This window comes from Bactrocera dorsalis, chromosome 4 (genome assembly GCF_023373825.1).
Source record: "Bactrocera dorsalis isolate Fly_Bdor chromosome 4, ASM2337382v1, whole genome shotgun sequence".
Classification (NCBI taxonomy): Eukaryota; Metazoa; Arthropoda; class Insecta; order Diptera; family Tephritidae; genus Bactrocera; species Bactrocera dorsalis.
Window position 1 is genome coordinate 20047002 of NC_064306.1, and position 23483 is coordinate 20070484.

The following is a 23483-nucleotide window of genomic DNA, read 5'->3' on the forward strand; positions in this document are numbered from 1 at the left end:
ATTTGACAACATATTGGACCACTAACTTTTTCCAACCGGTGACATTTTTTAGATTGAGTACATGTATAAACAAGTAAGGAAGGGCTAAGTTTGGGTGTCACCGAACATTTTATACTCTCGCATGATAAAGTGATAATCGAGATTTCATTATCCGTCATTTACACATTTTTTTATTTTGCTGTGAAATTAATTAGAATTAAATTCTGAGAGATTTACCGATATTTTCGGTGAAAAATTAGGTTAGGTTAGGCACTGCGTTCTTCGTGTTCGACATCAGGGACCTTGAAAAGCTATAGTCCGATCACGACAATTTTCCGCAAGGGATACCTCAGCTCAAATACCGTATTTGTGCAAAGTTTTATTCCGCTATCATCATTGGTTCCTAATGTACATATATATTATACAGAGGAGGCATCAGATGGAATTCAAAATAGCGTTATATTGGAAGAAGGCGTGGTTGTGAACCGATTTCATCCATATTTCGTACACGTCATCAGGCTGTTAAGAAAATATTATATACCGAATTTCACTGAAATCGGTTGAGTAGTTCCTGAGATATGGTTTTTGGACCATAAGTGGGCGACGCCACGCCATTTTCAATTCTTAAAAAAGCCTGGGTGCAGCTTCCTTCTGCCATTTCTTCCGTAAAATTTAGTGGGATAACATAGCTATAGCGGTTTCCGAGGTATGTACAAAAAACTTAGTAGGGGGCGGGGCCACGCCCACTTTTCCAAAAAAATTACGTCCAAATATGCCCCTCTCTAATGCGATCCTTTGTGCCAAATTTCACTTTAATATCTTTATTTATGGCTTAGTTATGACACTTTATAGGTTTTCGGTTTCCGCCATTTTGTGGGCGTGGCAGTGGGCCGATTTTGCCCATCTTCGAACTTAACTTTCTTATGGAGCCAAGAAATACGTGTACCAAGTTTCATCATGATATCTCAACTTTTACTCAAGTTACAGCTTGCACGGACGGACGGACGGACAGACAGACATCCGGATTTCAACTCTACTCCTCACCCTGATCACTTTGGTATATATAACCCTATATCTGACTCTTTTAGTTTTAGGACTTACAAACAACCGTTATGTGAACAAAACTATAATACTCTCCTTAGCAACTTTGTTGCGAGAGTATAAAAATGAGAAACGAGTTTCTACACGAAAAAAAACTGTGTTACCGCTTAAAGTGAAAATAGAAATGGCTGGTCGGTTACGCCTTGGAGAGTCATTTGCATCCATATCACGCTCATTCAATGGCAATGAATCAACTGTACGATCGATAAAAAAATCCGAAGATAAAATAAGGTCGTCTGTAGCTTCAACTTCACTGTCAGCTAAAATTGTTCGTGATCCAGCAATAGAAAAAATGGAAGTGGCGTTGTCATTATGGATCGAAGACCGCAACGAAAAAAGGGTGCCCCTGAGTGCTCCAATGGTCCGGGAGAAGGCAAAGCGTCTTTACGCTCATTTTAAAGAACCTGATGGTAGTTTTAGTGGTGAATGTACAGATGGAGGATTTCAAGCATCAGAAGGTTGGTTCAATAAATTTAAGGTGAGACAATCATTGCATAACATCAAAATCGTTGGAGAAGCAGCATCTGCAGACACTGCTGCAGCCGGACGATATCCAGAAGAATTTGCAAACCTAGTAGATGATGGAGGATACAAACCTGAGCAAGTATTTAATGCAGACGAAACTGCACTGTTTTGGTAGAGAATGCCAAACAAAACATTCATTTCTAAAAGCAAAAAGTCTGCTCCTGGATTTAAGGCAGCAAAGGATAGAGTTACACTGCTGCTATCTTCTAATGCATCTGGAGATTGTGTCATTAAGCCGCTGATGCTTTACTGATCGTTTAATCCTCGGGCTTTAAAAAATCAAAACAAAGACAACCAGCCAGTGTTTTAGCGTGCTAATAAGAAAGCGTGGGTTACACGCGCTATTTTTTGTTACTGGTTCCGGAATTGTTTTGTTTCTGAAGTTGAAACTTATTTAAAAAAAACAGAATTTAGACTTTAAAGCGCTCCAAGTTTTGGACAATGCACCAGGTCATCCTCGCGAACTTGAAACTATGCATCCAAATATAAAAGTGGCATTTTTACCTCCCAACATGACGGCTTTGCTTCAACCTATGGACCAAGGAATAATCCAGGCCTTTAAGCTCTATTACATTAGACGAACCTTCAAAATCATTTTGGATAATCTGGAATGTAATCCTGATATGAATGTTTTGGAATGCTGGAAGAAATTTGACGTAGCAAAATGCATCGTAAACATAAAACATTGAAGTCATGCTGGAAAAAACGGTGGCCTGCTCCGACTGCAGAAAATGACGAAGAATCTGTGCAAGCTCAAATTTTGACGGCAAACATAGCCGAAATCGAATAGCGAATGGAATAGAACGAGATGGGTTCGAACAGATAGAATCAAGTGACATTCAGGAATTGATTGAATCGCAAGATGAAGATTTGACTGAAACCGACTTGGAGGAAATGTTAAAGGGTTCAACAAGCACTGGAAACGTTTCATTCAATTTGAAGAATCTTAGTGAAGGTTTAAGAATTTCAAATGAGCTCTGCGATTTCTTTATGAACATTGATCCGTCTATGGAACGAAGTCTAATTTTTAAGAGACAAATTGCTAATGCGACTGCTGTGTTTCAGTCTGAATTGAAGGAGCTTTTGAAAACTGCTAAGCAAGAAAAAATTATGAAATTCTTCAAACCATTGCCTAAGCCTTAAGATAATTAATTAATATGTTCAAAAACTTCAATTAAATCATTTTTTTATATACCTATTTGTTTTTTTTTTTGTTACCTAGGAACATATCCCCTATAATCCCATATAAATTACCATCCCGTATTCACGGTTTCTGTATTCGCGGCATATTATGGAACATATACCCCGCGAATAAAGAGCTTTTACTGTATATGGGAGCTAAAGAAAGCATTGACCCGATTCAGGCCATTTTTGACACACAGACAAATCATTGCCAGGAAAAGATTACCCTGAATTTCAATTTTATACTTGTATGTATCTCACATATTGACCGATATAGGGTCTTGAACAGGTTCTGTTGGATTTATATAATGTATGGTCATGGGATATATATGGGTCATGGGATATAAATGGGAGCTAAAGAAAGTATTGACCCGATTTAGGCCATTTTTGACACACACACAAACCATTGTCAGGAAAAGATTACCCTGAATTTCAATTTTATACTTGTGTGTATCTCACATATTGACCGATATAGGGTCTTGAACAGGTTCTGTTGGATTTATACAATGTATGGTCATAAGATGGACTCATATTGCCCTTTTTCATTTTTTTTTAATCGGTGTTGACTCTCGTTTCAGTATTCCAAAAATTTCACAACTCACTCACTTCTTTTATTTTTATAACACAATAGCGCTCGTATGACAAAACTTTCTCAGTATAACATTAAAATGTCAAAAATGTGTACGCGTAATCGATTACGTCCCCTTATAAGTCAATCTTTTGTAATCTTATTTTGTATATCTTATTTTTATCCGCTTGTTCAGCGTGGCTAGTGATGTAGCACAATAAGTTAAATTTTTTTAAATAATTAAAAATCAATTAATTGGTTTTTCGCGATAGCTGTGAGAAATATACCTATTTTATAATTTTAAATCTTTAGTAAAAATATCTTACCTCAAAGTTCAGAAAACACACTCATTTCTAAATTGTAAAGAATTATCACAAAACCGTGATTTCAATAAATTTATGTATGTGCACATGTACATACTTGTATGTAGTTAATATGCATGTGTGATACACGAATCATGAGTAAAAACCTTTACTTTGAACTCAACTTTACCAACTCTTTTCTTAATTTCTTTTTTCAACCCTATTATGGCATTTGGTTTTGGTGGTGGTTTCCTTAAAGACACCTAACTTCCTTCCGCATAAGTCCAATTGACCTTAATGGACACTGAAGAACCTTTGCCTTTCTTCCTTCGGTGTCACTCTGAGTAGAACGATAAGGTCATTTTTGCTTCGTTGTGGAGTTCCGCATCTGGTCAAAAGGGATAACTGGCGGTCAATTGGGCATGCAGATGGCATTTAAGTCAAGGCACAATTTGAAATCTGCAGAGAATTGTTCTACTAAATGATTGATGGCTTGAGTAAAATCCAAAGTGTGAGCCTCTATGAAAGAACATAAGAAATATATAAAACAATTAGTTTTTGGGATCAAGTTACACACTTAGCCATTATCATATTACATATGTGTGTATGGGTGTGCAAGAATGTAGTGTATCTTTACTTGTGTACATTTGTGCTTTTTGGCATGTGACACAAGCATCTAAGAAAGAGAAACGTTTTGTGAAACGCTTCAAAGAATTTGGTAGCTGAAATAAGCAAATGTATTTAGCATATTAAAATCACATAAACCTACAAACATATTCGTATCCATGCATACGTTCGGATGTATACGCGAAAAGCCCCTCTACTCTTGTAAAAATATCGAGTTTCAAAAAAGTCTTTTTAGTAAATATACTTATCGAAACAAACAAACTATGTGACTTGGAAAATATTGCATTTACTAAACTTGTAAATGGAATCAAATTCAAACGTCATTCATTTGTGGGTTGTTTTCAAGGACGGTACACCAAAATAAATTCACAAGATTTAAACTCCACAGTTATCCATTTGTTTTCATGTAACCCTTCACTGACCGGAAAGCTTTGATAGCTTTGCATATGCATAAAGAATAACCTAAAAAACCTTCAAGAATACATATAGTACATTGGTTTGTGTTTGTGTACATATTTAAATGCAAACATTCCGTGCCAAAGACTGTGCATATGCTTAGAACAGAATGACCGAGTGAAATGAAAATATACCATTCATTCGAGAAGTATCCTATTCAGCATACATTTACTAACTCATGTTATGACCACCTTCACTACTGATTAAGAATGCACAAATTTATCTCCATTTGACCCTCTTCAAAGTCCTTTTTATAGTCATTTAGTGTGTTGGCCTTCTTGCCAGCCACTTTGAAGCACGCACCCACCTCACGTTATCAACCGCTACACCAGCCTCCCACTGCCCAATATTCGTATGCCAACTGCAACCCCAAAAGTGCGGTGAAGCCTTGAAAAAACATTGAGGCAACTGTTCGACCTGAAGACCACGCACTACTAGCTAGTGGTCTTGTCCCTTATTTTATGTTATTTATTTTTTGTGGGTGTTTCAAATGATGCTTTCGTACAATTCAAAAACATCTACATACATGCGTGTACTTGCGAGTGTGAATGTGCATATGTGGGTTTTGACACTAGTATAACCTGTTTGTTGCAAAATATGTATGTATGTATGGTTTCTGTGTTGTGAGGACGCCTTTATCCGCACAAGTGGACAAACAAGGACCAATGTGTGTTTGTATATCAACAAATAGATATGTGCGCTTGGGCTTTGTAAAGGAGTACAGTATGGAATGAACTCTTCTCTGAGTATTTGAACAGTGATGCTGAATATTTGCAGATGTTATTTTTACAAAGTTTCTTTCTCACAACCTAGATTTCCAATTCCTTTGAGTTTTTCTTTCCCTATCGCTTAAGTGCATTGAGGCGAAGCCTTTTTAGTTTGCGTCCACACATAAATGCGATACCAGATGGTTAGATACATATGTACGCATGAATATACATGTCTGCAAACATACTTACGTAAGTAGTTCTTATATTGCAACTTGCTTTAGTTACTTCTTTAAAGTTCAATACGAATTGGCTAAGCAACCTTATCTTGGTGGTCTAAAATACTAACTTTGGATGAAGGAATATAATAGTGTTAAACACGATTTCACTCGATTTGTATATTAAGATTATCACTACATATAAAGATGCAAATTAATATCCAATTCTGGGCTTGAGCTCTGAGGAACAGTGAGGAATAGTATTTAAAGTATATATAAGGCAAGCCTAGCCATCTATTGGAAAGAGATATGGTATGTATATGAGATGATGAGATGAGATGATGATGAGATGATGGCGAAAGAGTGACTCTAAAAATGTTCTCGCTGTTTGATCCAAGCACTAGTTACACCCTGAATAGATTATATTAAGTATCCAACTAAGGTTCAAGGAAATGTGGGAGACCCTGTAAAGGATGAGTGATGAGCTGAGTTAATTTTCCCAAGTCCGTCTTTGTGTCGTCTGTCTGTATATACTAAAACTAGTTGGCAAACTCTTCAATGAAATCCTTTTTTATTTTATCTTCACGAAATTTTACATAAATTATTGTCCTTAGCAGCGTTACAATCTCCTAACAACTTGTTCAGATGAGACCACTATAGAATATATGTAGCTCTCATATAAACAAGGTAAATATTATTTTACACCTTTCTATGTTATAAGAAGCACACCTGTAAAGGTGTTTGTTTTGTTTTGTCATCGATAGAAAATTAGTTGTCCCTAACCTAAATTATATGCGGAAGTCCGAAACTCAGTAGTTTGTTTGGTTCGTTGATATAGCCTTAGCCAATAGTGTCTTAATTTCTAAATATGAAAAGTTAGAGTAATCGTTTAGGGAAAACAAATTTTGGCAAAGAAAATGACCATGATCTGTTCTGTGATCGGTATTCTACTAAAAATTTATTTATATATATAATATAATAAATTTATTTATAATTAAGTCTGATACGATTTACTACGTATTTGCTTGCTCTTTAATAACCTATAAATTAATTGTTTCTGTAAAATGCTAGATCCTCCCATTCTAATCAGAAAAAAAGTTAACCAATTGCAGCAGAGACATTAAATAATTGATAAATATATACACTAATAGAATTCCTCCCCTAAGTATTTGTGTCGAGTGGCCAACCGGTAGCGGAGGGATGATATTTTGTCTTTGCAACTTTCGATTACCTCTGCAATCTCATGCACATATGTACATATGTTCCTTAACACCATAACTGTGGCTTAAGTTTGTTTTAGTTTACTATTTTGCCTTACTTCATTATCAGCTAAAATAATAGTAGGAATTTGCTCCGGATAATTGTTTCTTACCATTATTTTCTAATGTTAAGAATACTGCCAAAGAAACACACCATACGATTTATTTTTTCAGACGACTTAACCTGGATAACTTGAAGATGCTTTGAGCGATTGTGAAAATGTCAACAGCATATGTAGAACTTGAAGTGCTAAATATTGGCATTGAGCCACGAAATAAAAGTTAATACAATTGATAAATCTTCTACAGGGATGAAAATAGTAACTCCTTAGTTTGAAAGTACGTTTTTGTTCCTGGCTAAGCCTTTGACATTTTAAGAATGCTCGCACATGGATATTTTGAAACAAAAACTATTTTAATACGTAGTAGAAATAAAATGTATTTGCCAAAAAACTTAGTCATCGACAAAAATAAATAAACTGCAGTATATGAGTTCATAAGCAACAAAAGACCCGAGGAGGACGGGATTAATTTTTAATTTTGAAGTTTAAATGTGCTTAGTAAACTAATTTCTGTTCTTTATTTTGTGTTAAACGACGTAAGAACTCGTTTATATTGTACTTTTCCAATGCTAGATTGTCCATTGTCCACGTCGAACACGCTGTTTCACGTTCCAAACTATTACATTTATGGTTTTAAATTGTCTATACAATCTTGGGTTAAAATTCTACTCTGGCATCATTAAACGGGCCAATCTTTTGCAATTATATTTTTTCTTTACCAACATAAATACATACATATGTACATACATATATCTCGAATGCGACGGTGATATATTAGGTGTCAAAAAGTCTTGCGATATTTTTATTGAATTTTTTTTATTGAAATTGAAATGAATTTTTGATGACTCATGCCCAGCTCTTAACCGATGCTACGGCTGCTACTATGCCGGTCTCTTTCGACCAATTCAGCGATTTTATCGCAATTTTCGATGACAGGCCTTCCGGAGCGTGGCGCATCTTTGACCACCTCTACACCAGAACGAAATCGTCGAAACCATCGTTATACGGTAGAAATGGAAACTGTATCGGATCCATAAACAAATTTTATTGGCGTCTTGAGATGCATTTTTGTCTTTATCGTAGAGGTACTGTAAAATATGCCGTATTTTTTCTTTATTTTGCTCCATGTTTGCGACGCTATAACTCACGAACGACTTAAAAGAAACGACAATCAATCAAACACGTGTTAGCGCGTGAAATGAGCTTTCCAAAAAGGTATAGCATGACCCGATGCGACGAATAAAACTAGAACTACGCGCTTTCAGTGCCAACTAGAGAAAGTACCGTCTATACAAAATAAAAATTTTGATTCCGTGTTCCTGATATGATATCAATTCTGAAATAACACTTGCTTCTTCACGATTTCACTCGGTCTTGTAGATTGACATATGTATGTAGCTATTTCAGTCGACAGTTTGTTCATATTCTATATGATCAAGTTATTCTCTGTGTTAGCCAATTTGGGGGCGCCTGGAAATTAAAAATAACCTGCTTTGAAATAAAATGGTTTGCTTTAGGTCAGTTTTTTCACTTTGAGGTTCAAAAACAGTTAAGTCCTCTTGATGTCTACCCTTACTTAGGGAATAGGGAATGATGACAGGATTAGATGAGGCAGCTCTTTAAGTTTTCAAAGATAAATTACGAAAAGATTTTTTTCCATTTTAAAAGTCCTAACTTTTTTTAAAGAAAAAACACAGAAATTTCAAATTTAATGGGGATTGTTTATTATCATCCAAAAGGGCATTCTTTGGCATTTATTTTTTTAAGATTATCTCTTTCGAATGTTTGCCGCGGCTACGTATCAAATGGTCTATCCGTTGAGTCCAATTTTCGATGACTCTTTCGAACATTTCGACTAGTAACTGGCTAGGCTTCAAGGCATGAATGGAAGCGTGATTGTTCGTATTGACTTTAGACTTTACATATTTCCACAGAAAAAAGTCTAACGGTGTGATATCAATCAATATTGGTGAGCAATCGAAAGGCCCAAACCGTGAAATTATCTGCTCACCGAAGTGTTGTCTCAATTAATTGTTAAATCCATTGATTGATGTGATATGTGGGAAGTGACGCCGTTTTGTTGAAACCAAATGTCGCCGAGATCACCAGCTTCAATTTCAGGTATAAAATAGTGGGTTATCATTGCGCGATAACAGTCGCCATTAATGGTTATGTTCTCTTTTTGAAGAAATATGGCCCACAAACCACACTAAACCGTTGCTTTTTTCTGGATGAAATAGCAGCTCTTGAATATTTTCAGGAATCTTTTTAACAATTTGTCTTTCCATTATGAAATACCGAACAATACTGAACGAGAATAACATGACAGCTTAACAAGACACACACGTGATCTGTCAAAAAGTACCTCTATTTGGATCATCCGTTATAAATATAAAAGTATCGCTGTATCAGTGTTTTTTAAGTTATTCCATATTTATTGACGGATTTCCACGGTACATAGGGGCATATTTTTTATTTGCATGCCTACCCTTTCACGCTTTACACATGTATATGTACATGTGCAGAAATGCAATTAAATCTGGTTTTTCTATCGGCCGCTAGAGGGCGCCTGTCCCAATGTCAATAAACATTTCTAAATACTTAACCAGAGAATGTTAATTACATCATCCGTAATCGATTAACATCTGCGCTGTTGAGTGAGAACTTACGAAGAATACTACAGGGCTCAGTCAGAGAATGTAAAACATAGAGAAGGTGCAAATTGAATTTATGTTCTCTGGCTCAGTGTACATTCAGGAATAAAGGGATGTTCAACTTATTCCAGTGTGAGAGCGCCTCAAAATAAGCGTTTTTTATAACATTTTCCATTATGGCCAGATCAAACAAAATAAGAGTTTTTGGGCATTTTAAATTAAAACACCCAACATTTAGTACGAATAAAAATTACTATGTAGTTGCCATTTATTATATGGAGAAACTATTTAAATCTTTTTAAAATATATTAGAAGAACTGATTTTTGATCTTTCAATACCCAAAACAAGGACTTAGGCTTGTTAGCTCTCATTCATTAAATTTTTTTATTCATTTTCCATTGAAAATAATACTATGATGCTTCAAATTACAAAACGTTTCATCAAATACCTTTAAATATCACTAATTTACTTAATTTTTATTGTTTTACATTTTTTATAAGTGATCTTGAACGATGCAACAAATCCCTCCGTTTATATATTTTTTGGTAAGATTTCAATCTGGCCATTGCTCGTTTCCAATTGCTAAACGTCAAAACCACCTAAACTTTGACAGTTGATCGCGTTTAGATGGTTTTGACGTTTAGCAACTCTCTCTCACTTCCAGTGAGAGAGGAGTTACAACATCTCTTTATCTCTGGTACATTCCTCTGTTGAATACAATGGACGAAGATTTGAAGACGGGCCTGTCGAGAGAAGTGTTGGATGGACTTGAGTTTGCTGATTCTAGAAAAAGTGTGTTCCTTGAAAACCAAAGAATTTGAAAATCTTATTGACTGCTTGATAGATAGATTTTTTCGCATATTCGGGGTTGTCTTCCAATTTTATCAAGCTTGCACGTACGGATGGACGGACAGACAGACATTCAACCGGATTTCAACTTTTCTCGTCATCCTGATCCTTTATATATATATAACCCTATATCTATCTCATTTAGTTTTAGGTGATACATACAACCGTTAGATGAGCAAAACTATAATAACTCTGTAGGTACTGGTTGCAAGAGCAGAGAATGTAAAGATATAGAGAAGGTACAAATTGAATTTTGTATGATTTTAGATTGGACGGTGTACAGAGCTCAAAAACTTGAAGTACGGAATTAACCATTTTCGCTGCTATTTAGCAGAAATGAGCACGTTTTCTGGCAGAAATACGAGTATATGTAAAACGACTGATCTCACACGAGAATGAATAAAGAGAAATGCTTTGAAGAAAATATATACAAAGTCACATATGCGTGTTTATTTTGTATCCATTTTGAACCAATTTTTTTTTTGGAAAAATGGTAAAAATTTTAATTTCTTTACAAAATCGGGAAAAATTAGACTTTTTTATACTTTTTATTTTTGTATTTTTTATAAATTTAAAATAAAATTATTTCTATATTTAATTTTTTTATTATAATTTAATAAATTAATTAACTATTTAAAAATACATACATAAGTACATATGTATCTCAGATTCATTTTATTTTCAATAAAATTTTTAAAATTTATTTCTTGCGGATAGACCCAGAAGCAAATCCACTCTAACTGTAATAAACTATCGCATACCCTGTGATGTACTTATGTATGTTTAGTGAACATTCTTCTGAAGTTACTCACATTTAGACCGATATATGCGATATAGAGCCAACTGTAAATTTGAAAATCTTGTATAAAGTACATGAAGACTGCGGGTAGTATTGAGTCGGTTTTATCTATTTATAACATGAAAACATATTATTATCAGAAAAAGATGCTCTCGGAGTTGCATTATGATGTCTCAGAGTTTTACCAATATACATATGTATGTACATACATACATATAGGGAATAAGGTCAAGCAGATGTTTGATACTCTTTATATTAAGCATACAAGGCACACAAGAATATATTGGTATTAGAAAGATACTCCCTATTAATTTCATGTTGCTACATATGATTATAGTTTTGTTGATCTAACGATCTTGTGTAACACCTAAAACTAATCGAATTAAATATAATATATAAATGATCAAGAGTTGAATTTCGGTTGACTGTCTGTTCATACCGCAATTCTTCAGGGCCCATATATCGAATATGTGGACATCTTAATTTAATTCAGAGAGATTTCTTTCTAATAACGGTGGACAGTTGTGTTTAAAATGGATAAAAACGGTCGAATATACTACTATTATAAGATTTTAAACATTGACTTGTCTTAAGTCCTTATATATTGGTGAGGTATCTTGATGAAACACAGAGAGCATATATTTCTGGTAATGATATTTATTTGTACCAAAATTAGATAGGTAGGTAGGTAGGAGTGCAGCCCTATCGGGCTATCGGTTGACTTTACACCGCATGCATTAATCAACCTGTAAGTTATCTTAGCAAAACAGTGAACATTTTAAATAAGATATACCTATTTAAATCGATATCGTTAAATGCCGAAAATGTGTGAAATCGGTCCTTGAATCACCGTAGCTCTCATATACTACAAAAAATGACTTTCATTAAGCTAACAGTAGTAGTGTATGAATTACCTTCATAGAATTGTGTGAAAACATATCCTTGAATATACCTTGAATAAACTCAACTGGGCATGGCATAATGTGATTTAGCGCTAAATATGAAAGAAGTCAGTCTTGGTCTTGCTCTAAATATTAATTCTCGATCTTTTGGTTGATATTATTCTCATTTCTTCCGCATGTTAAAATTAACCCCTTTGATTGAATTTATATCGAATCTAGTCAGTGTAGAAGTTCACGCAAGTGAGGAAAGTTTTCCGATTGCCACGAACGATTATTTTACACATGACTCAAGCAGCTCACGACTTCCGGTCTTAGACCAAGTATCCTCTGGGTAGCCAAAGAACAACCGTTTGAAGACGAGCTAAAATAAGTAGGCGAACCATCCCTCTCCAGGATTGTGCGTTGTGCTGCTCTGCCATTGAAAACCAAACATCCTCGGAAGAGAAATCCCCTTTTGATGACGACCATGGCAAACGCATTAAAGATAACCATTTAATGGCATCCACTTGTAATGTCCGGTCCCTTCATTGCAAATCCCCAGAGCCGCAAATATGGTTATCTGTAGTACTAGATCCGGATCGAAAAGCCACCAACTAGATTGATCATGTTGTGATAGACGGAAGAGACGTCTTCAGTATTTTAGACATGCGTATGCTCCGAGGTCTCAACATGGACTCGGACCACTATTTTCTTGCAGTCAAGATACACATCCGCCTCTGTGCAGAAAAAACGCACGTAAACTAATATAACGAAGGTTCGACGTTGAGAAGCTGCAATCACAACAGGTAGCCGAACGATTTTCTACTCGAACTGGGGGACGGCATTTCAAGTTGCTTACGTACAGCTGCAAACGAGACCATTAGTTTTCGGAAAATGCACAAGAACAGCTAAAAAAAAAGAGAGGACGAAATGCGTGATTACTAAGAGCTTGGCCAATGCTCGAAAAGATGCGGCGACTAACAGAAGGTTTCAAGAACGGAGCATACTCAAGTAGATCTCCCAGAGGTGAGTGACTAATGCCCAGAGTATACTAAAATTATAGAGGAACACTTCTCCTGCCTGCTGAATGGCAGTGAGGCCATAACACCAGTAGATGGCGAACCCAATTCCCCAATCGATGACGATGGAGCAGACGTTCCATTGCCCGACCATGAAGAAGTTCGAACAGCAATTATCCGTCTGAAGAACAACAAAGTGGTGGGGCATGGTAGAAAAGGTTCTATCGAGCGTATGGAGAACTAAGTAGACAAAGTACTGGCGTGCGCTAATGATATTGGCTTCATTGGCCTCAAGAACCGCGCCGTTAGTTCTGCTTTCTCCAGAATGGATAAGGAAGTGAAGAAAATGGGTCTGGTAGTTAATGGGGCAAGACGAAATATCAGTCGTCAAACAGTCGTCACTCTCGCGACTTGGGACCCACGTCACTTTTGACAGTCCTAACTTCGAAGTCGCAGATAATTTCGTTTATCCTGGAACCAGGATTAACAGCACCAACAACGCCAGCCTCGAAATCCAACGCAGAATATTTCTTACCAACAATTGCTACTTTGAACTGAGTAATCCAACCAACCAAATTCTATACTATAAGTCACTCATTATTCCCGTCCTGCTATATGGTGCAGAGGTATGCGCGACGACAACATCTGATGAGTCGACGTTACGAGTTTTCGAAAGCAACGGAACGATGGGCTGTATGAGCTACTCTGGCTAGGTCATGCCGTCCGAATGAACTAAATCTCCGTTTGAAAGACCAGGTGGAGAAGGACCCACATTGCATATGGTATTAAATCTAAATTTTATTGTAATCCCCCAATGTGGTCCAATAATTTTTTTATCTCAACTTCAACATCAGATTTTGAGACCTTAATTTGCTCAGGATAACTGTTTTTCCTTTAAAATGTTATGATAGCAGGGTAAAAAGTTAATATTAAGTTTTTTGTTAACGAAGCTTCTAATAAGTATATACTGAAGCTTTATTAAATTTGCTTCCCTGAAAAGTGATATTTCTTCACACATTTTCAAAACACCAAAATTCAAAAATAAAATATTGTATTATAGTATATAGGCGTGAAAGTTTACACCGACAGGATGTTATAGGCCCATCATGTCAAAGTACGTATAAAACAATCATTTGATAAAAGTGAGAAAATGATAAAATGAAAACCAAAGCTCAAATATGTATATATGTATGTATATGTATGATGAAAAAAGCAATACAATATGCACGAATATACATACACGTAAATACAAAAAAAAATAATAACACACAAAAAATTGTATGCCTGGTAGAATAACATGAATAACAAAGAAAGTTGCAGCTGAAATCAAAAGCATATACTTAAAAAATATTAAGTAATATAAGCAAACTTGATTCATTTGAGAGCGAGACAGGGATCACAACTTTTTGTATATCTTAAATCGATGTATAGTAGAAAGAAAAACATACCACTCAAAAGGGCACTTATGAAACAATTGTTTTAAAATAATAAAACAACATATTTTGTTATATAACATATACCTTTATTATCAATACTAATTTCGATTTCTGGGGATGAAACACGATTTTATTTTGGAATTTAATTTATTATAAGATATAATTTGTATGCTATTTTTACTGCACAGTCCGCGTGTTTCTATTGTCTCACTTCTCTCGCTTTTCGTAGCCCCTGCGAATGGGTTAGAGCAAAACTGTATTTACCGTTAGTTTTATTGGTGTTTTAAGAAATAGCTTTAATACAAACATGGTAAATTTCAAACTTTTATTTTTTTATTTTTGGCCTATGAAATCGACCAGTGTGATAAAAATTTTGAAAATTCGACAACTGCAACATAAGCTGTATAATAGCTAAGTATAAAGAACTTTGAATACCCTTTTCAGCTATAAAAATGCAACTGTGAAAGTTTTAAAACTTGGCTTAAAACAAACGTTAATGTTAATCTTTTATTAATTTCAATTAATTTTGAAGCAGATAATCTCTTTTTTTTATTAATTATAATTTTATATTTATTTCTTATAAGATTCCATTGATGTAAAAAAAGAATTAGGATCATAAATAATATATCCAATAAAATAGAGCGTTCAAAACATCCTCATACAATTCGCTGGATTTTACATAACATCGAAATTACTCCACTTTAAAATTGTTCTTAGGTTAAATTTGGGTTCTTTTCCAAACGATTTTTTCTCTAATTATGCTACGTATGACTCAACAAAAAATTTAAACAACAAATACAAGCTAATTGTTTAATTCTTTATTTGACCAATGTTTTATATAAATACATTCATGTGTACGTATTTATGTAACAATTTAGATAAATTGAGTACCTAGATATACATACACACATATGTACATATACATATATATACATGTATGTATGCCGAACATTGCCATTTCCTAAATTTGCCGTCAAAGGGTTACATTTTAACCCTTTATGTCCGAGCAGATTTCTTATGATGATAAATTAATTTATTATGTACGAATCACCTTTGCATTTTGCCCAAAGGGTTCAAGCGTTACCTACAAAATCATCCCCAGAATAAGGAGAAGCAACACAAACACATTTGGGTTTGAATGAATGTCTCGTGTCACAACGCTTCCAATGTCCATGCAAAACGTTTTGTAAGTATACACACATATGTATCTATAAATAAGTATGCATGTGATATTAACGAGCTTAACATCGCGGGTTTGACCATGGCGTCTTGTAGAAGGGTGGGTAGAAACGCGTGTCCAGTGGGTGTATAATCTCCATTTTCAAATATGGCGTACGCAATGCTTACGCTTGAAATAATCTACGACTTGTCTTTCCATTAAAGTTCCGAATACAAGTACTTGCTAAGATTACCATTGTTATCAACTTTTTTCTCCACGCATGTAAAGCTTTGAAATAAACTCATCCTTAATTATTGGGTGGAGATTTGTTTATTCGCTTCAAATAAATTCGTGAAGATGGATATACTATATGCAGGCAAACGTTGACCGTTGTCTCAATTTCTGTCATTGTGGTCTGTGTTTGTATGCCTAAATACAATTTAACAAAAGAACATTAACATAAGCAATGAACTAAATGAAAAACAGTGATACATACATACATACATATATACAATGTACATATGTACGTTTGTAGGATGTAACTTTAACAACCGCACGGTTAAGACAAAAGTAAGCAAATCTCTGTAGCACATATGTATATTCATGCTGTAAGCATACGAGTACTTCCTCCAGCGGACTTATAAAACTCACCCTCTAATCTCCTAGTGGACATCAAGAAGAAACTTGAGCCTTTCTTTCATACATAGTTTCAAGAGCCATCACTCTATCCAAAAAGCATTGTGACTTTGCTCTTCTGTCTGCTTACCGTCCACACGACAAGTAAAGTACAGCTACGCTTTGTGGGCATATGCTACCATAAATACACATGAATATACCGTGCTATGCTCAAATATATGAATGCGTGCATGAATGAATGCAAACCTTAGGCTATCCTATAGCTTCAATAGCTTTTACCTTTCTGCACCATATTGTCAACCTGGAAACACAATAAAAGGGATAAAGCACTGCATAAGTGAATTATTAAATCAGAAACCCAGTAACGTGAAAAATGTGTTCGTTTTTGAGAGCATTTTTTTGTGATACGTTTACTGTACGTGTAAATAAATATTCTTAGTAACCGCCATTTATTAAAAATGTTAAGCCCTTATTGACAAAATTTAAATTGATAAAAACATGGTTTCCCTGAATTCCGGAAAAATAAGATACCGCTGGAGCCAAGTGTGTTAAGTATTAAGCCATTCATGTTCGTGCATTGGCCAGTTCTTCATGAGAGGACTAAATCAAAAATTACTTCATTCTCTAATAATTATCCAATTTATTTTTTTTTTTGTTTCCAAACTAGTCCGACTAGTTTTGTATTAGTATTCTAGTAGCGCCGATTTTCTTTACAATTTTGAATAACGTTAAATAATTTTTTATTATTAATATATCTTAATTTATAATTTGTCGCAAAACAGTTAATATATTTGGCTATTTTTATTCACACCGATGCATTAAGTGAAATTCGATGGTTTTATAACTATTATTTAATAAGTTTATTACGTAACGGAGGATGGGGTCATGTGAAGAAGTTCAGGCAAGCGAAGAAAGTTTTTTGATTGTTATTCACTTGGGAGTACCCAGAAACGATTCTCTTACATATGGCTCAAGCAGCTCACGACTTCCGGTTTTAGACTAACTATCCTCTGAGTAGCCAACGAACATCCATTTGAAGGCGATCTGAAGTAAGAAGTCGAACCACCCCTCGTCAGGGTTGTGCGCTGTGTTTGGAACCCGCCACGTAAAAAACGTTCTCCTGATAAGGAGGCGCGGCAGATGGGTCTGGTAGTAAATGAGAGCAAGAAGAAATGTCTCCTGCCATCAAACACACAGTAGTCGGACACGCGACTTGGCTCTCACGTCACTGTTGACAGTCATAACTTTGAAGTCGTAGATAATTTCGTCTATCTTGGAACCAGTATCAACGTAAACGCAGAATAACTCTTGCAAACAGGTTCTACTTCGGACTGAGTAGGCACTTGAGAAGTAAAATCCTCTCTCGACGAACAAAAACCAAACTCTATAAGTCACTCATTATTCCCGTCCTGCTATATGGTTGAGAGGTATGGACGATGACAACGTCTGATGAGTATGCGTTACGAGTTTTCGAGCGAAAGGTCCTGCGGAAGATTTATGGTCCAGTCGAACGAAATTGGCACAATTCAGCAAATTAAAAGACAGCGGCTACGCTGGCTAGTTCATGTCGTCCGAACAAACGAAAGCAATCCAGCCCTCCACTCCATTGGAAAGATGAAATCCGGATCATTTTCAAGTTGTTGCTCAGCCCAATTCATGAACATACATTGGTTCTGGTTCTGGTTTCAGTTCTTGCGTCAATTTGATCTTGTAAGAATGTAGACCAAGTGCTGTGCAGTTTCAGCAGTTTCGCTAGACGTGTAGCAGTGTCGTCTGCTTACGTTGGTGTCCTTTTATATTTCGGGATTTGGCAGCACTAGTGTTGTAGTGGAAACTCACAATTTTATCGTAAAGTTTGACATTTTTGATGATATCCATATTCAGAACGTTTTAACATTTGAGCATTATTCAATTGCAAACATTTTCGCGCGATTATTTTTTACAGTTAATTAACCCGTCAAGAGTGCATCGATGCTATTACTTCAATTTTTGACGACAACAAGGACAAATTTGTATCGATGGTATGGTGAATTAAATGGAGATCGTAGATCACTGCAAGACGAATTTTGGGAAGATCGTCCAAAATCAGTTGTTGTTACGGAAACTGTTTATGCTGTGCACAAACTAATATTGCCTGATTGTGAATTATCGTGAGATAGAGGCAACTATAGGATCCCACAAAATTTGTCGATCGCTCAAAAAAGTCCGAAAACCAAATGGCTGTATGTTTTTTTTTTTTTTGAAAAATGGACATGCCGCAACCATGGAATAATGAAGAACAGTAAATTCAAGGTGGAACGGAACAATTTGTTTGTCTTTCAGGAAAACCGACCGCCGAAGAGGGATTTCTCTTCACCACGACAATGTCAGATCTCACACCTTAACTGAAATAACTGCATTTTTGAGCACTCAAAGCATCGATTTGATGAGTTATCCTCCGTATAGTCCTGACTTGACAACGAAACTTATTTTTTTTCCCGTTCGTAAAAAGAGAAACTAAACTAATCAACGTTTTTCGACACCTAAAAAGCGATTGAGGCATTCAAAAGACATGTTTTGGAGATACCTTAATCAGAGTGGCAAAAGCGCTTCCACAATTAGTTCAAAGAGTTGCAAAAGTGTATAGATCTTAATGCAAAAATTCCGCTGTGCCGTGCATACATATGTATGTATATCTGAAATCAAATTGATGGTCTGCAATAATGGACAATAATTTTCGAAGAAATATTCTTTCGAGTATTCTGGACAATATTGTCAGTATGTAATAGTAGTAGATAGGCTTGTTTGGCTTTGGGATCATTATAATTTCAGCAAATTTCCACTGCGTAGGGAAATGGCTTAATTTGAAGCTACTGTTAAAAAGCAATACCAAATATAATAGACTCTTCTTATAAACAGCTTTAAGATAGTTGACAACAGTGTGTGCTTTGCATATATTTGATCTGCAAAAACTGCATTTCAGAGATTTCATCAAAATACCGTTGTCTATTTCTTCGATTCCGAGAAGCTTTATTGCTACAGTTGGCTGAGGCTAAGAAAGCGGCTTCGTGAATTTGGTTAGTAATTGTTTCTACTACATCATCTAAATCTCGAATTGAGCTTCTCATCATGTTGAAATCTATATTGAATTCAAGTCGGTCTTAAAACAGTTTTATGTCGAATCTCTTTTCTAATATACGCCGCTTTTGAGCGATGAGTAGAGCAGGTAAATTAATTTTGTTTTGAAATCAAACCAGCTAAAAATTAACTGCCAAGTTTGTCGAAAAATGTAGTAAATGACTGTTTACTTATGTTGAAACGGGAATGTAGATACAGTGTGGTAGTATGATGAACGCAATTTCAACTGCAGACAACGATATCGGTTCTAATATCTAATATTTCAAAGTTGCAAGGATGGTTGCAAGTAGTTAGATCGTAAACATTAATTTTGGAAAGAGGCTAGTTATTAAAATGATTATCGGAATTCAAGAATATACCGAAGTTGTTAATATATGATTACTAAGTCCATTGGCCTTTCAATTCCTCCTTAAGGCTTAATTGCATAATTTTGAAACAAGAGAATACATCATGATTATTAACGCGGAGGTGAGCTCAATTTATTTGGAAACTTGGTACACATGTTTCTCAGCATCTGCATCAGTTGGTATTGCAGACGGGCGAAATCGGACCACTGTCACGTCCACAAAACGCGATTAAGCGAAAGAAAGTGGGCATAGCCCTACTCTTTAATTGGTTTAATGTAAATATCTCTTAAAACCTTAAGCTACGTAAGCCAAATTCGCTCGGTACAAATCCCGTAGGCACCCCCAACCGTCACCGTAAAAAGTAAACAAATCGTAGAACGGTATTTCTAAAAGCTAGTAAAAGTGCCATAAATCAATAACTGAATATGACATAGACATAAAATTTTACAGCCGAGATGAGAAGGAGCAAAAATTGTGTGGTACCGCCCACGTTTAGGTGAAATCACATACATATGTATATCTCGACTCGACCGGCGGATTTCAACCTAATTTGGCATGTAAAATTCTTCTTTCAATCCTATGTAACAGTGGCAAGAAGAATTAATACAATGGAATAAAACTTTACACGAATAATGCCTTTAGAGTATAACATTTTCGTTATGTCGGTCAGTGTATGAGCTATATATAGTGCATGTAAATATAAAATTACTTAGATTCTGATAATCTGGTTGACGTTTTACATCTTAAGATATATGTATCTCTGGCTTTGATTCTTGCAAGTTGCAAGAGTACTATTGTGATCAAATTGAAAGGTGAATTTTGTACATTTCTTCTCCTTCAAAGTAATCCCCTCCCGCTGCAATATTATACACTTATTAACGAATTTTCTAGTCATCATAGCACTTGGAAAAATCGTCCGTCGTGATGGTCATCAGAGCCTTCTTCCATTCAGCTTTTATATCCTCAAGTAAGTCAAAACGGTGTCCTCGGAGTAGTCATGTGAATTTGGTGAATAGCCAGAAGTTACACGAAGGTAAATCAGGCGAATGCGGTGGTTGCGGCACGATATTAGTTGAAATTGTGACGAAATGATCACAAATAACCAATGCAGTATGAGATGGTGCATTATCGCACTTCTTTGTTAAAAAAAATTCAGACATATGTAGTAAAAATCAAAGAATTCACTTTTAGAGCCTCACAAAACGACGCGTATCTCGAATACAAATAAATATTTTGACGTTTAGCGTAGATATCACTAACAGTATTTCCAACTTACAGAAAAAAAAATTTACCGATTCGAAAAACACGCGAAGTATAAATTAAAAATTCACCTTTCAATTTGATCACACTCATGATTCGCATGGAAGTATTTCCACGGCGTTAATCCTTGCAAATTGTTAGTGTATAAAATGTTCGATCTGAAATCTTCTTTATTTGTTTAGAACGTAGTTTCGCAAACTTATTACAATATATTGGGTAGTATTTTGCTGCTATATGTCGCTGCATTCATATATCTCCAGTGCTACCAATCACATTGTGTCATACCATATAGTCTTGGAAAAAATTGGAGAAGTTGAAGAAAAGTTACAGCTGTTTAAAAATGAGTAAAAATAATGAAGAAATTCGCTATATTTTGAAATTTTTGTATAAAAAAGGGAAGAATGCCTCACAATCCACCAATGAAATTTGTAAAGCTTACGGAGACGATGCTGCATCAGTTCGTGTAGCACAACAATGATTCGCTCGTTTCCGTTCTGGAAATCTCGAAATTTTAATTTACACTGATGGAGTTATGTCCCTAGCGGAAAAATGGCAAAAAGTGGTCGATTAAAGTTGTATATAACCTAAACCTACGGCTCCATTCGCTCCTTGTTGTCAAGGATATCATTTATCGTGATGAACAATACATATATTGATTTCGTAAATAATTTTAAGAATAGTACATACTGTTAAGTACATATGTATCTAAGTATGATTCACAGCCTCTGTTTCTGCATCGTAAAGCATTACACATATACATACTTACATATGTATGTATATATATGCTTCTTGCTATAGCGAATAACAGTGCAGGAGTAGAGACGGCTAAAACCTGGATACATAAGAAAACACAGACTTGATCGTTCCTTTCAAATATTGCATTGTTCTTTGCAAGGCTTCAGAAATATTTTTCAGCTATTATGCACACATCTCAAATTACTTTTAGAAAGTAGCCTATGCCCGTCCCGAGGTTCCAAACTACCTTAAGGAGGTAGGAATACCCGTGCAAATTTTCACGTCTAACCGTGTTGTGGTTTTGACGTAATGCGCGAACATACAAAAAAGGCGTTTTATTTTTATAATTATAGCTTGACAACCTTGATGGCAACTTACTACTAAATTTTCCTAATAAATCATAAAATTGCTCTATTGGATTGGCGTCTGGTGATTGTGATGTCCAAGCCAAAGTAACAATTTATTTTCTTGTTTTAATTGAGTACAGAGTATGCTGCTATGTTTCAGATTACTGTGTTTTTGCAGAATATAATCATGAATATTTTTGCCATAAAGCATTTCAGTTGACTTCAGTAAACTATTTTTTTTTTATTTTTTACAGCGCTCAGGTTTTCTGAAAAGCACCATGAGTAGAGAAGCATCCGAAAAGGCACTTTTTGGGGCGCTTAACACTCCTTTGAATAAATGCTTGTCCCTTTCTTATCCAAACACTTTTCAAGGGGTTGAACAATACGAAAGTTGACTCGTTATTAAATATTAAATTGCTCCAATCGCGGTTTATGCTTTTCTGCGCCCAATGCAACCTCTTTTCCAATGTGTACTTTAAAAAAAAGAGGTTTGATGGCAAATCTTATCATGCCCTTAATGTATTTAGACATATATCTAATCCGTTTTTAAACAAAAATTGTTTTGCATTTCTTAGATTGAGTAGTGGTTTCTTCACAAAAAGCAGGATACATTACGAAGATCGAAATAACTAACTAAATTGTACGCGCCAGGTCGCAATTAAAAATTTATTTATTTGCTAAACCATAAAACAGTTTTCCGCGAATTGGTCACTTAAACAAGAAACCTTATTTTTTGAACGCACTGTATTTTTTTCAATTCATTCAATTAGTTACTTGCCATCATATGGCGATTTAACAACTTTGATATCATTTTTTTCAAAAATGTGTCCAGATTATTGCGAAGATAGTAAGACTTCATACTCAAATTTGTTTGTTTGAGTCTGACAGTTTGCCAGCATATTTTGCACACTTTTTTCATAATTCGGTACTTAATAGTAGGAAATGTTCAACGATCTCCATACAACTTTTCCATGATTCACTTTCCAGAACAGTCATAACTTTGATAAAATCTGTATCATTCAGTAATTGCCGTATCAAATATTCCACCTTTCAGCCTTTCGAAGGAAGTTCGAAAATTTTCTACAAATGTCGCTAAAATAATTTTCTTCTACGTCTAAATCGGATGAAAAATCTACACCAAAGTTATTTTCTTCAAAATGAACTCTGTAGTTTAATACGTTACGAAGCTAGGAATGATAAAACAATTTGTCAAAGCTTTAGACCAAAACTTATTTTGTCTACCGCCCACTTTGAGAA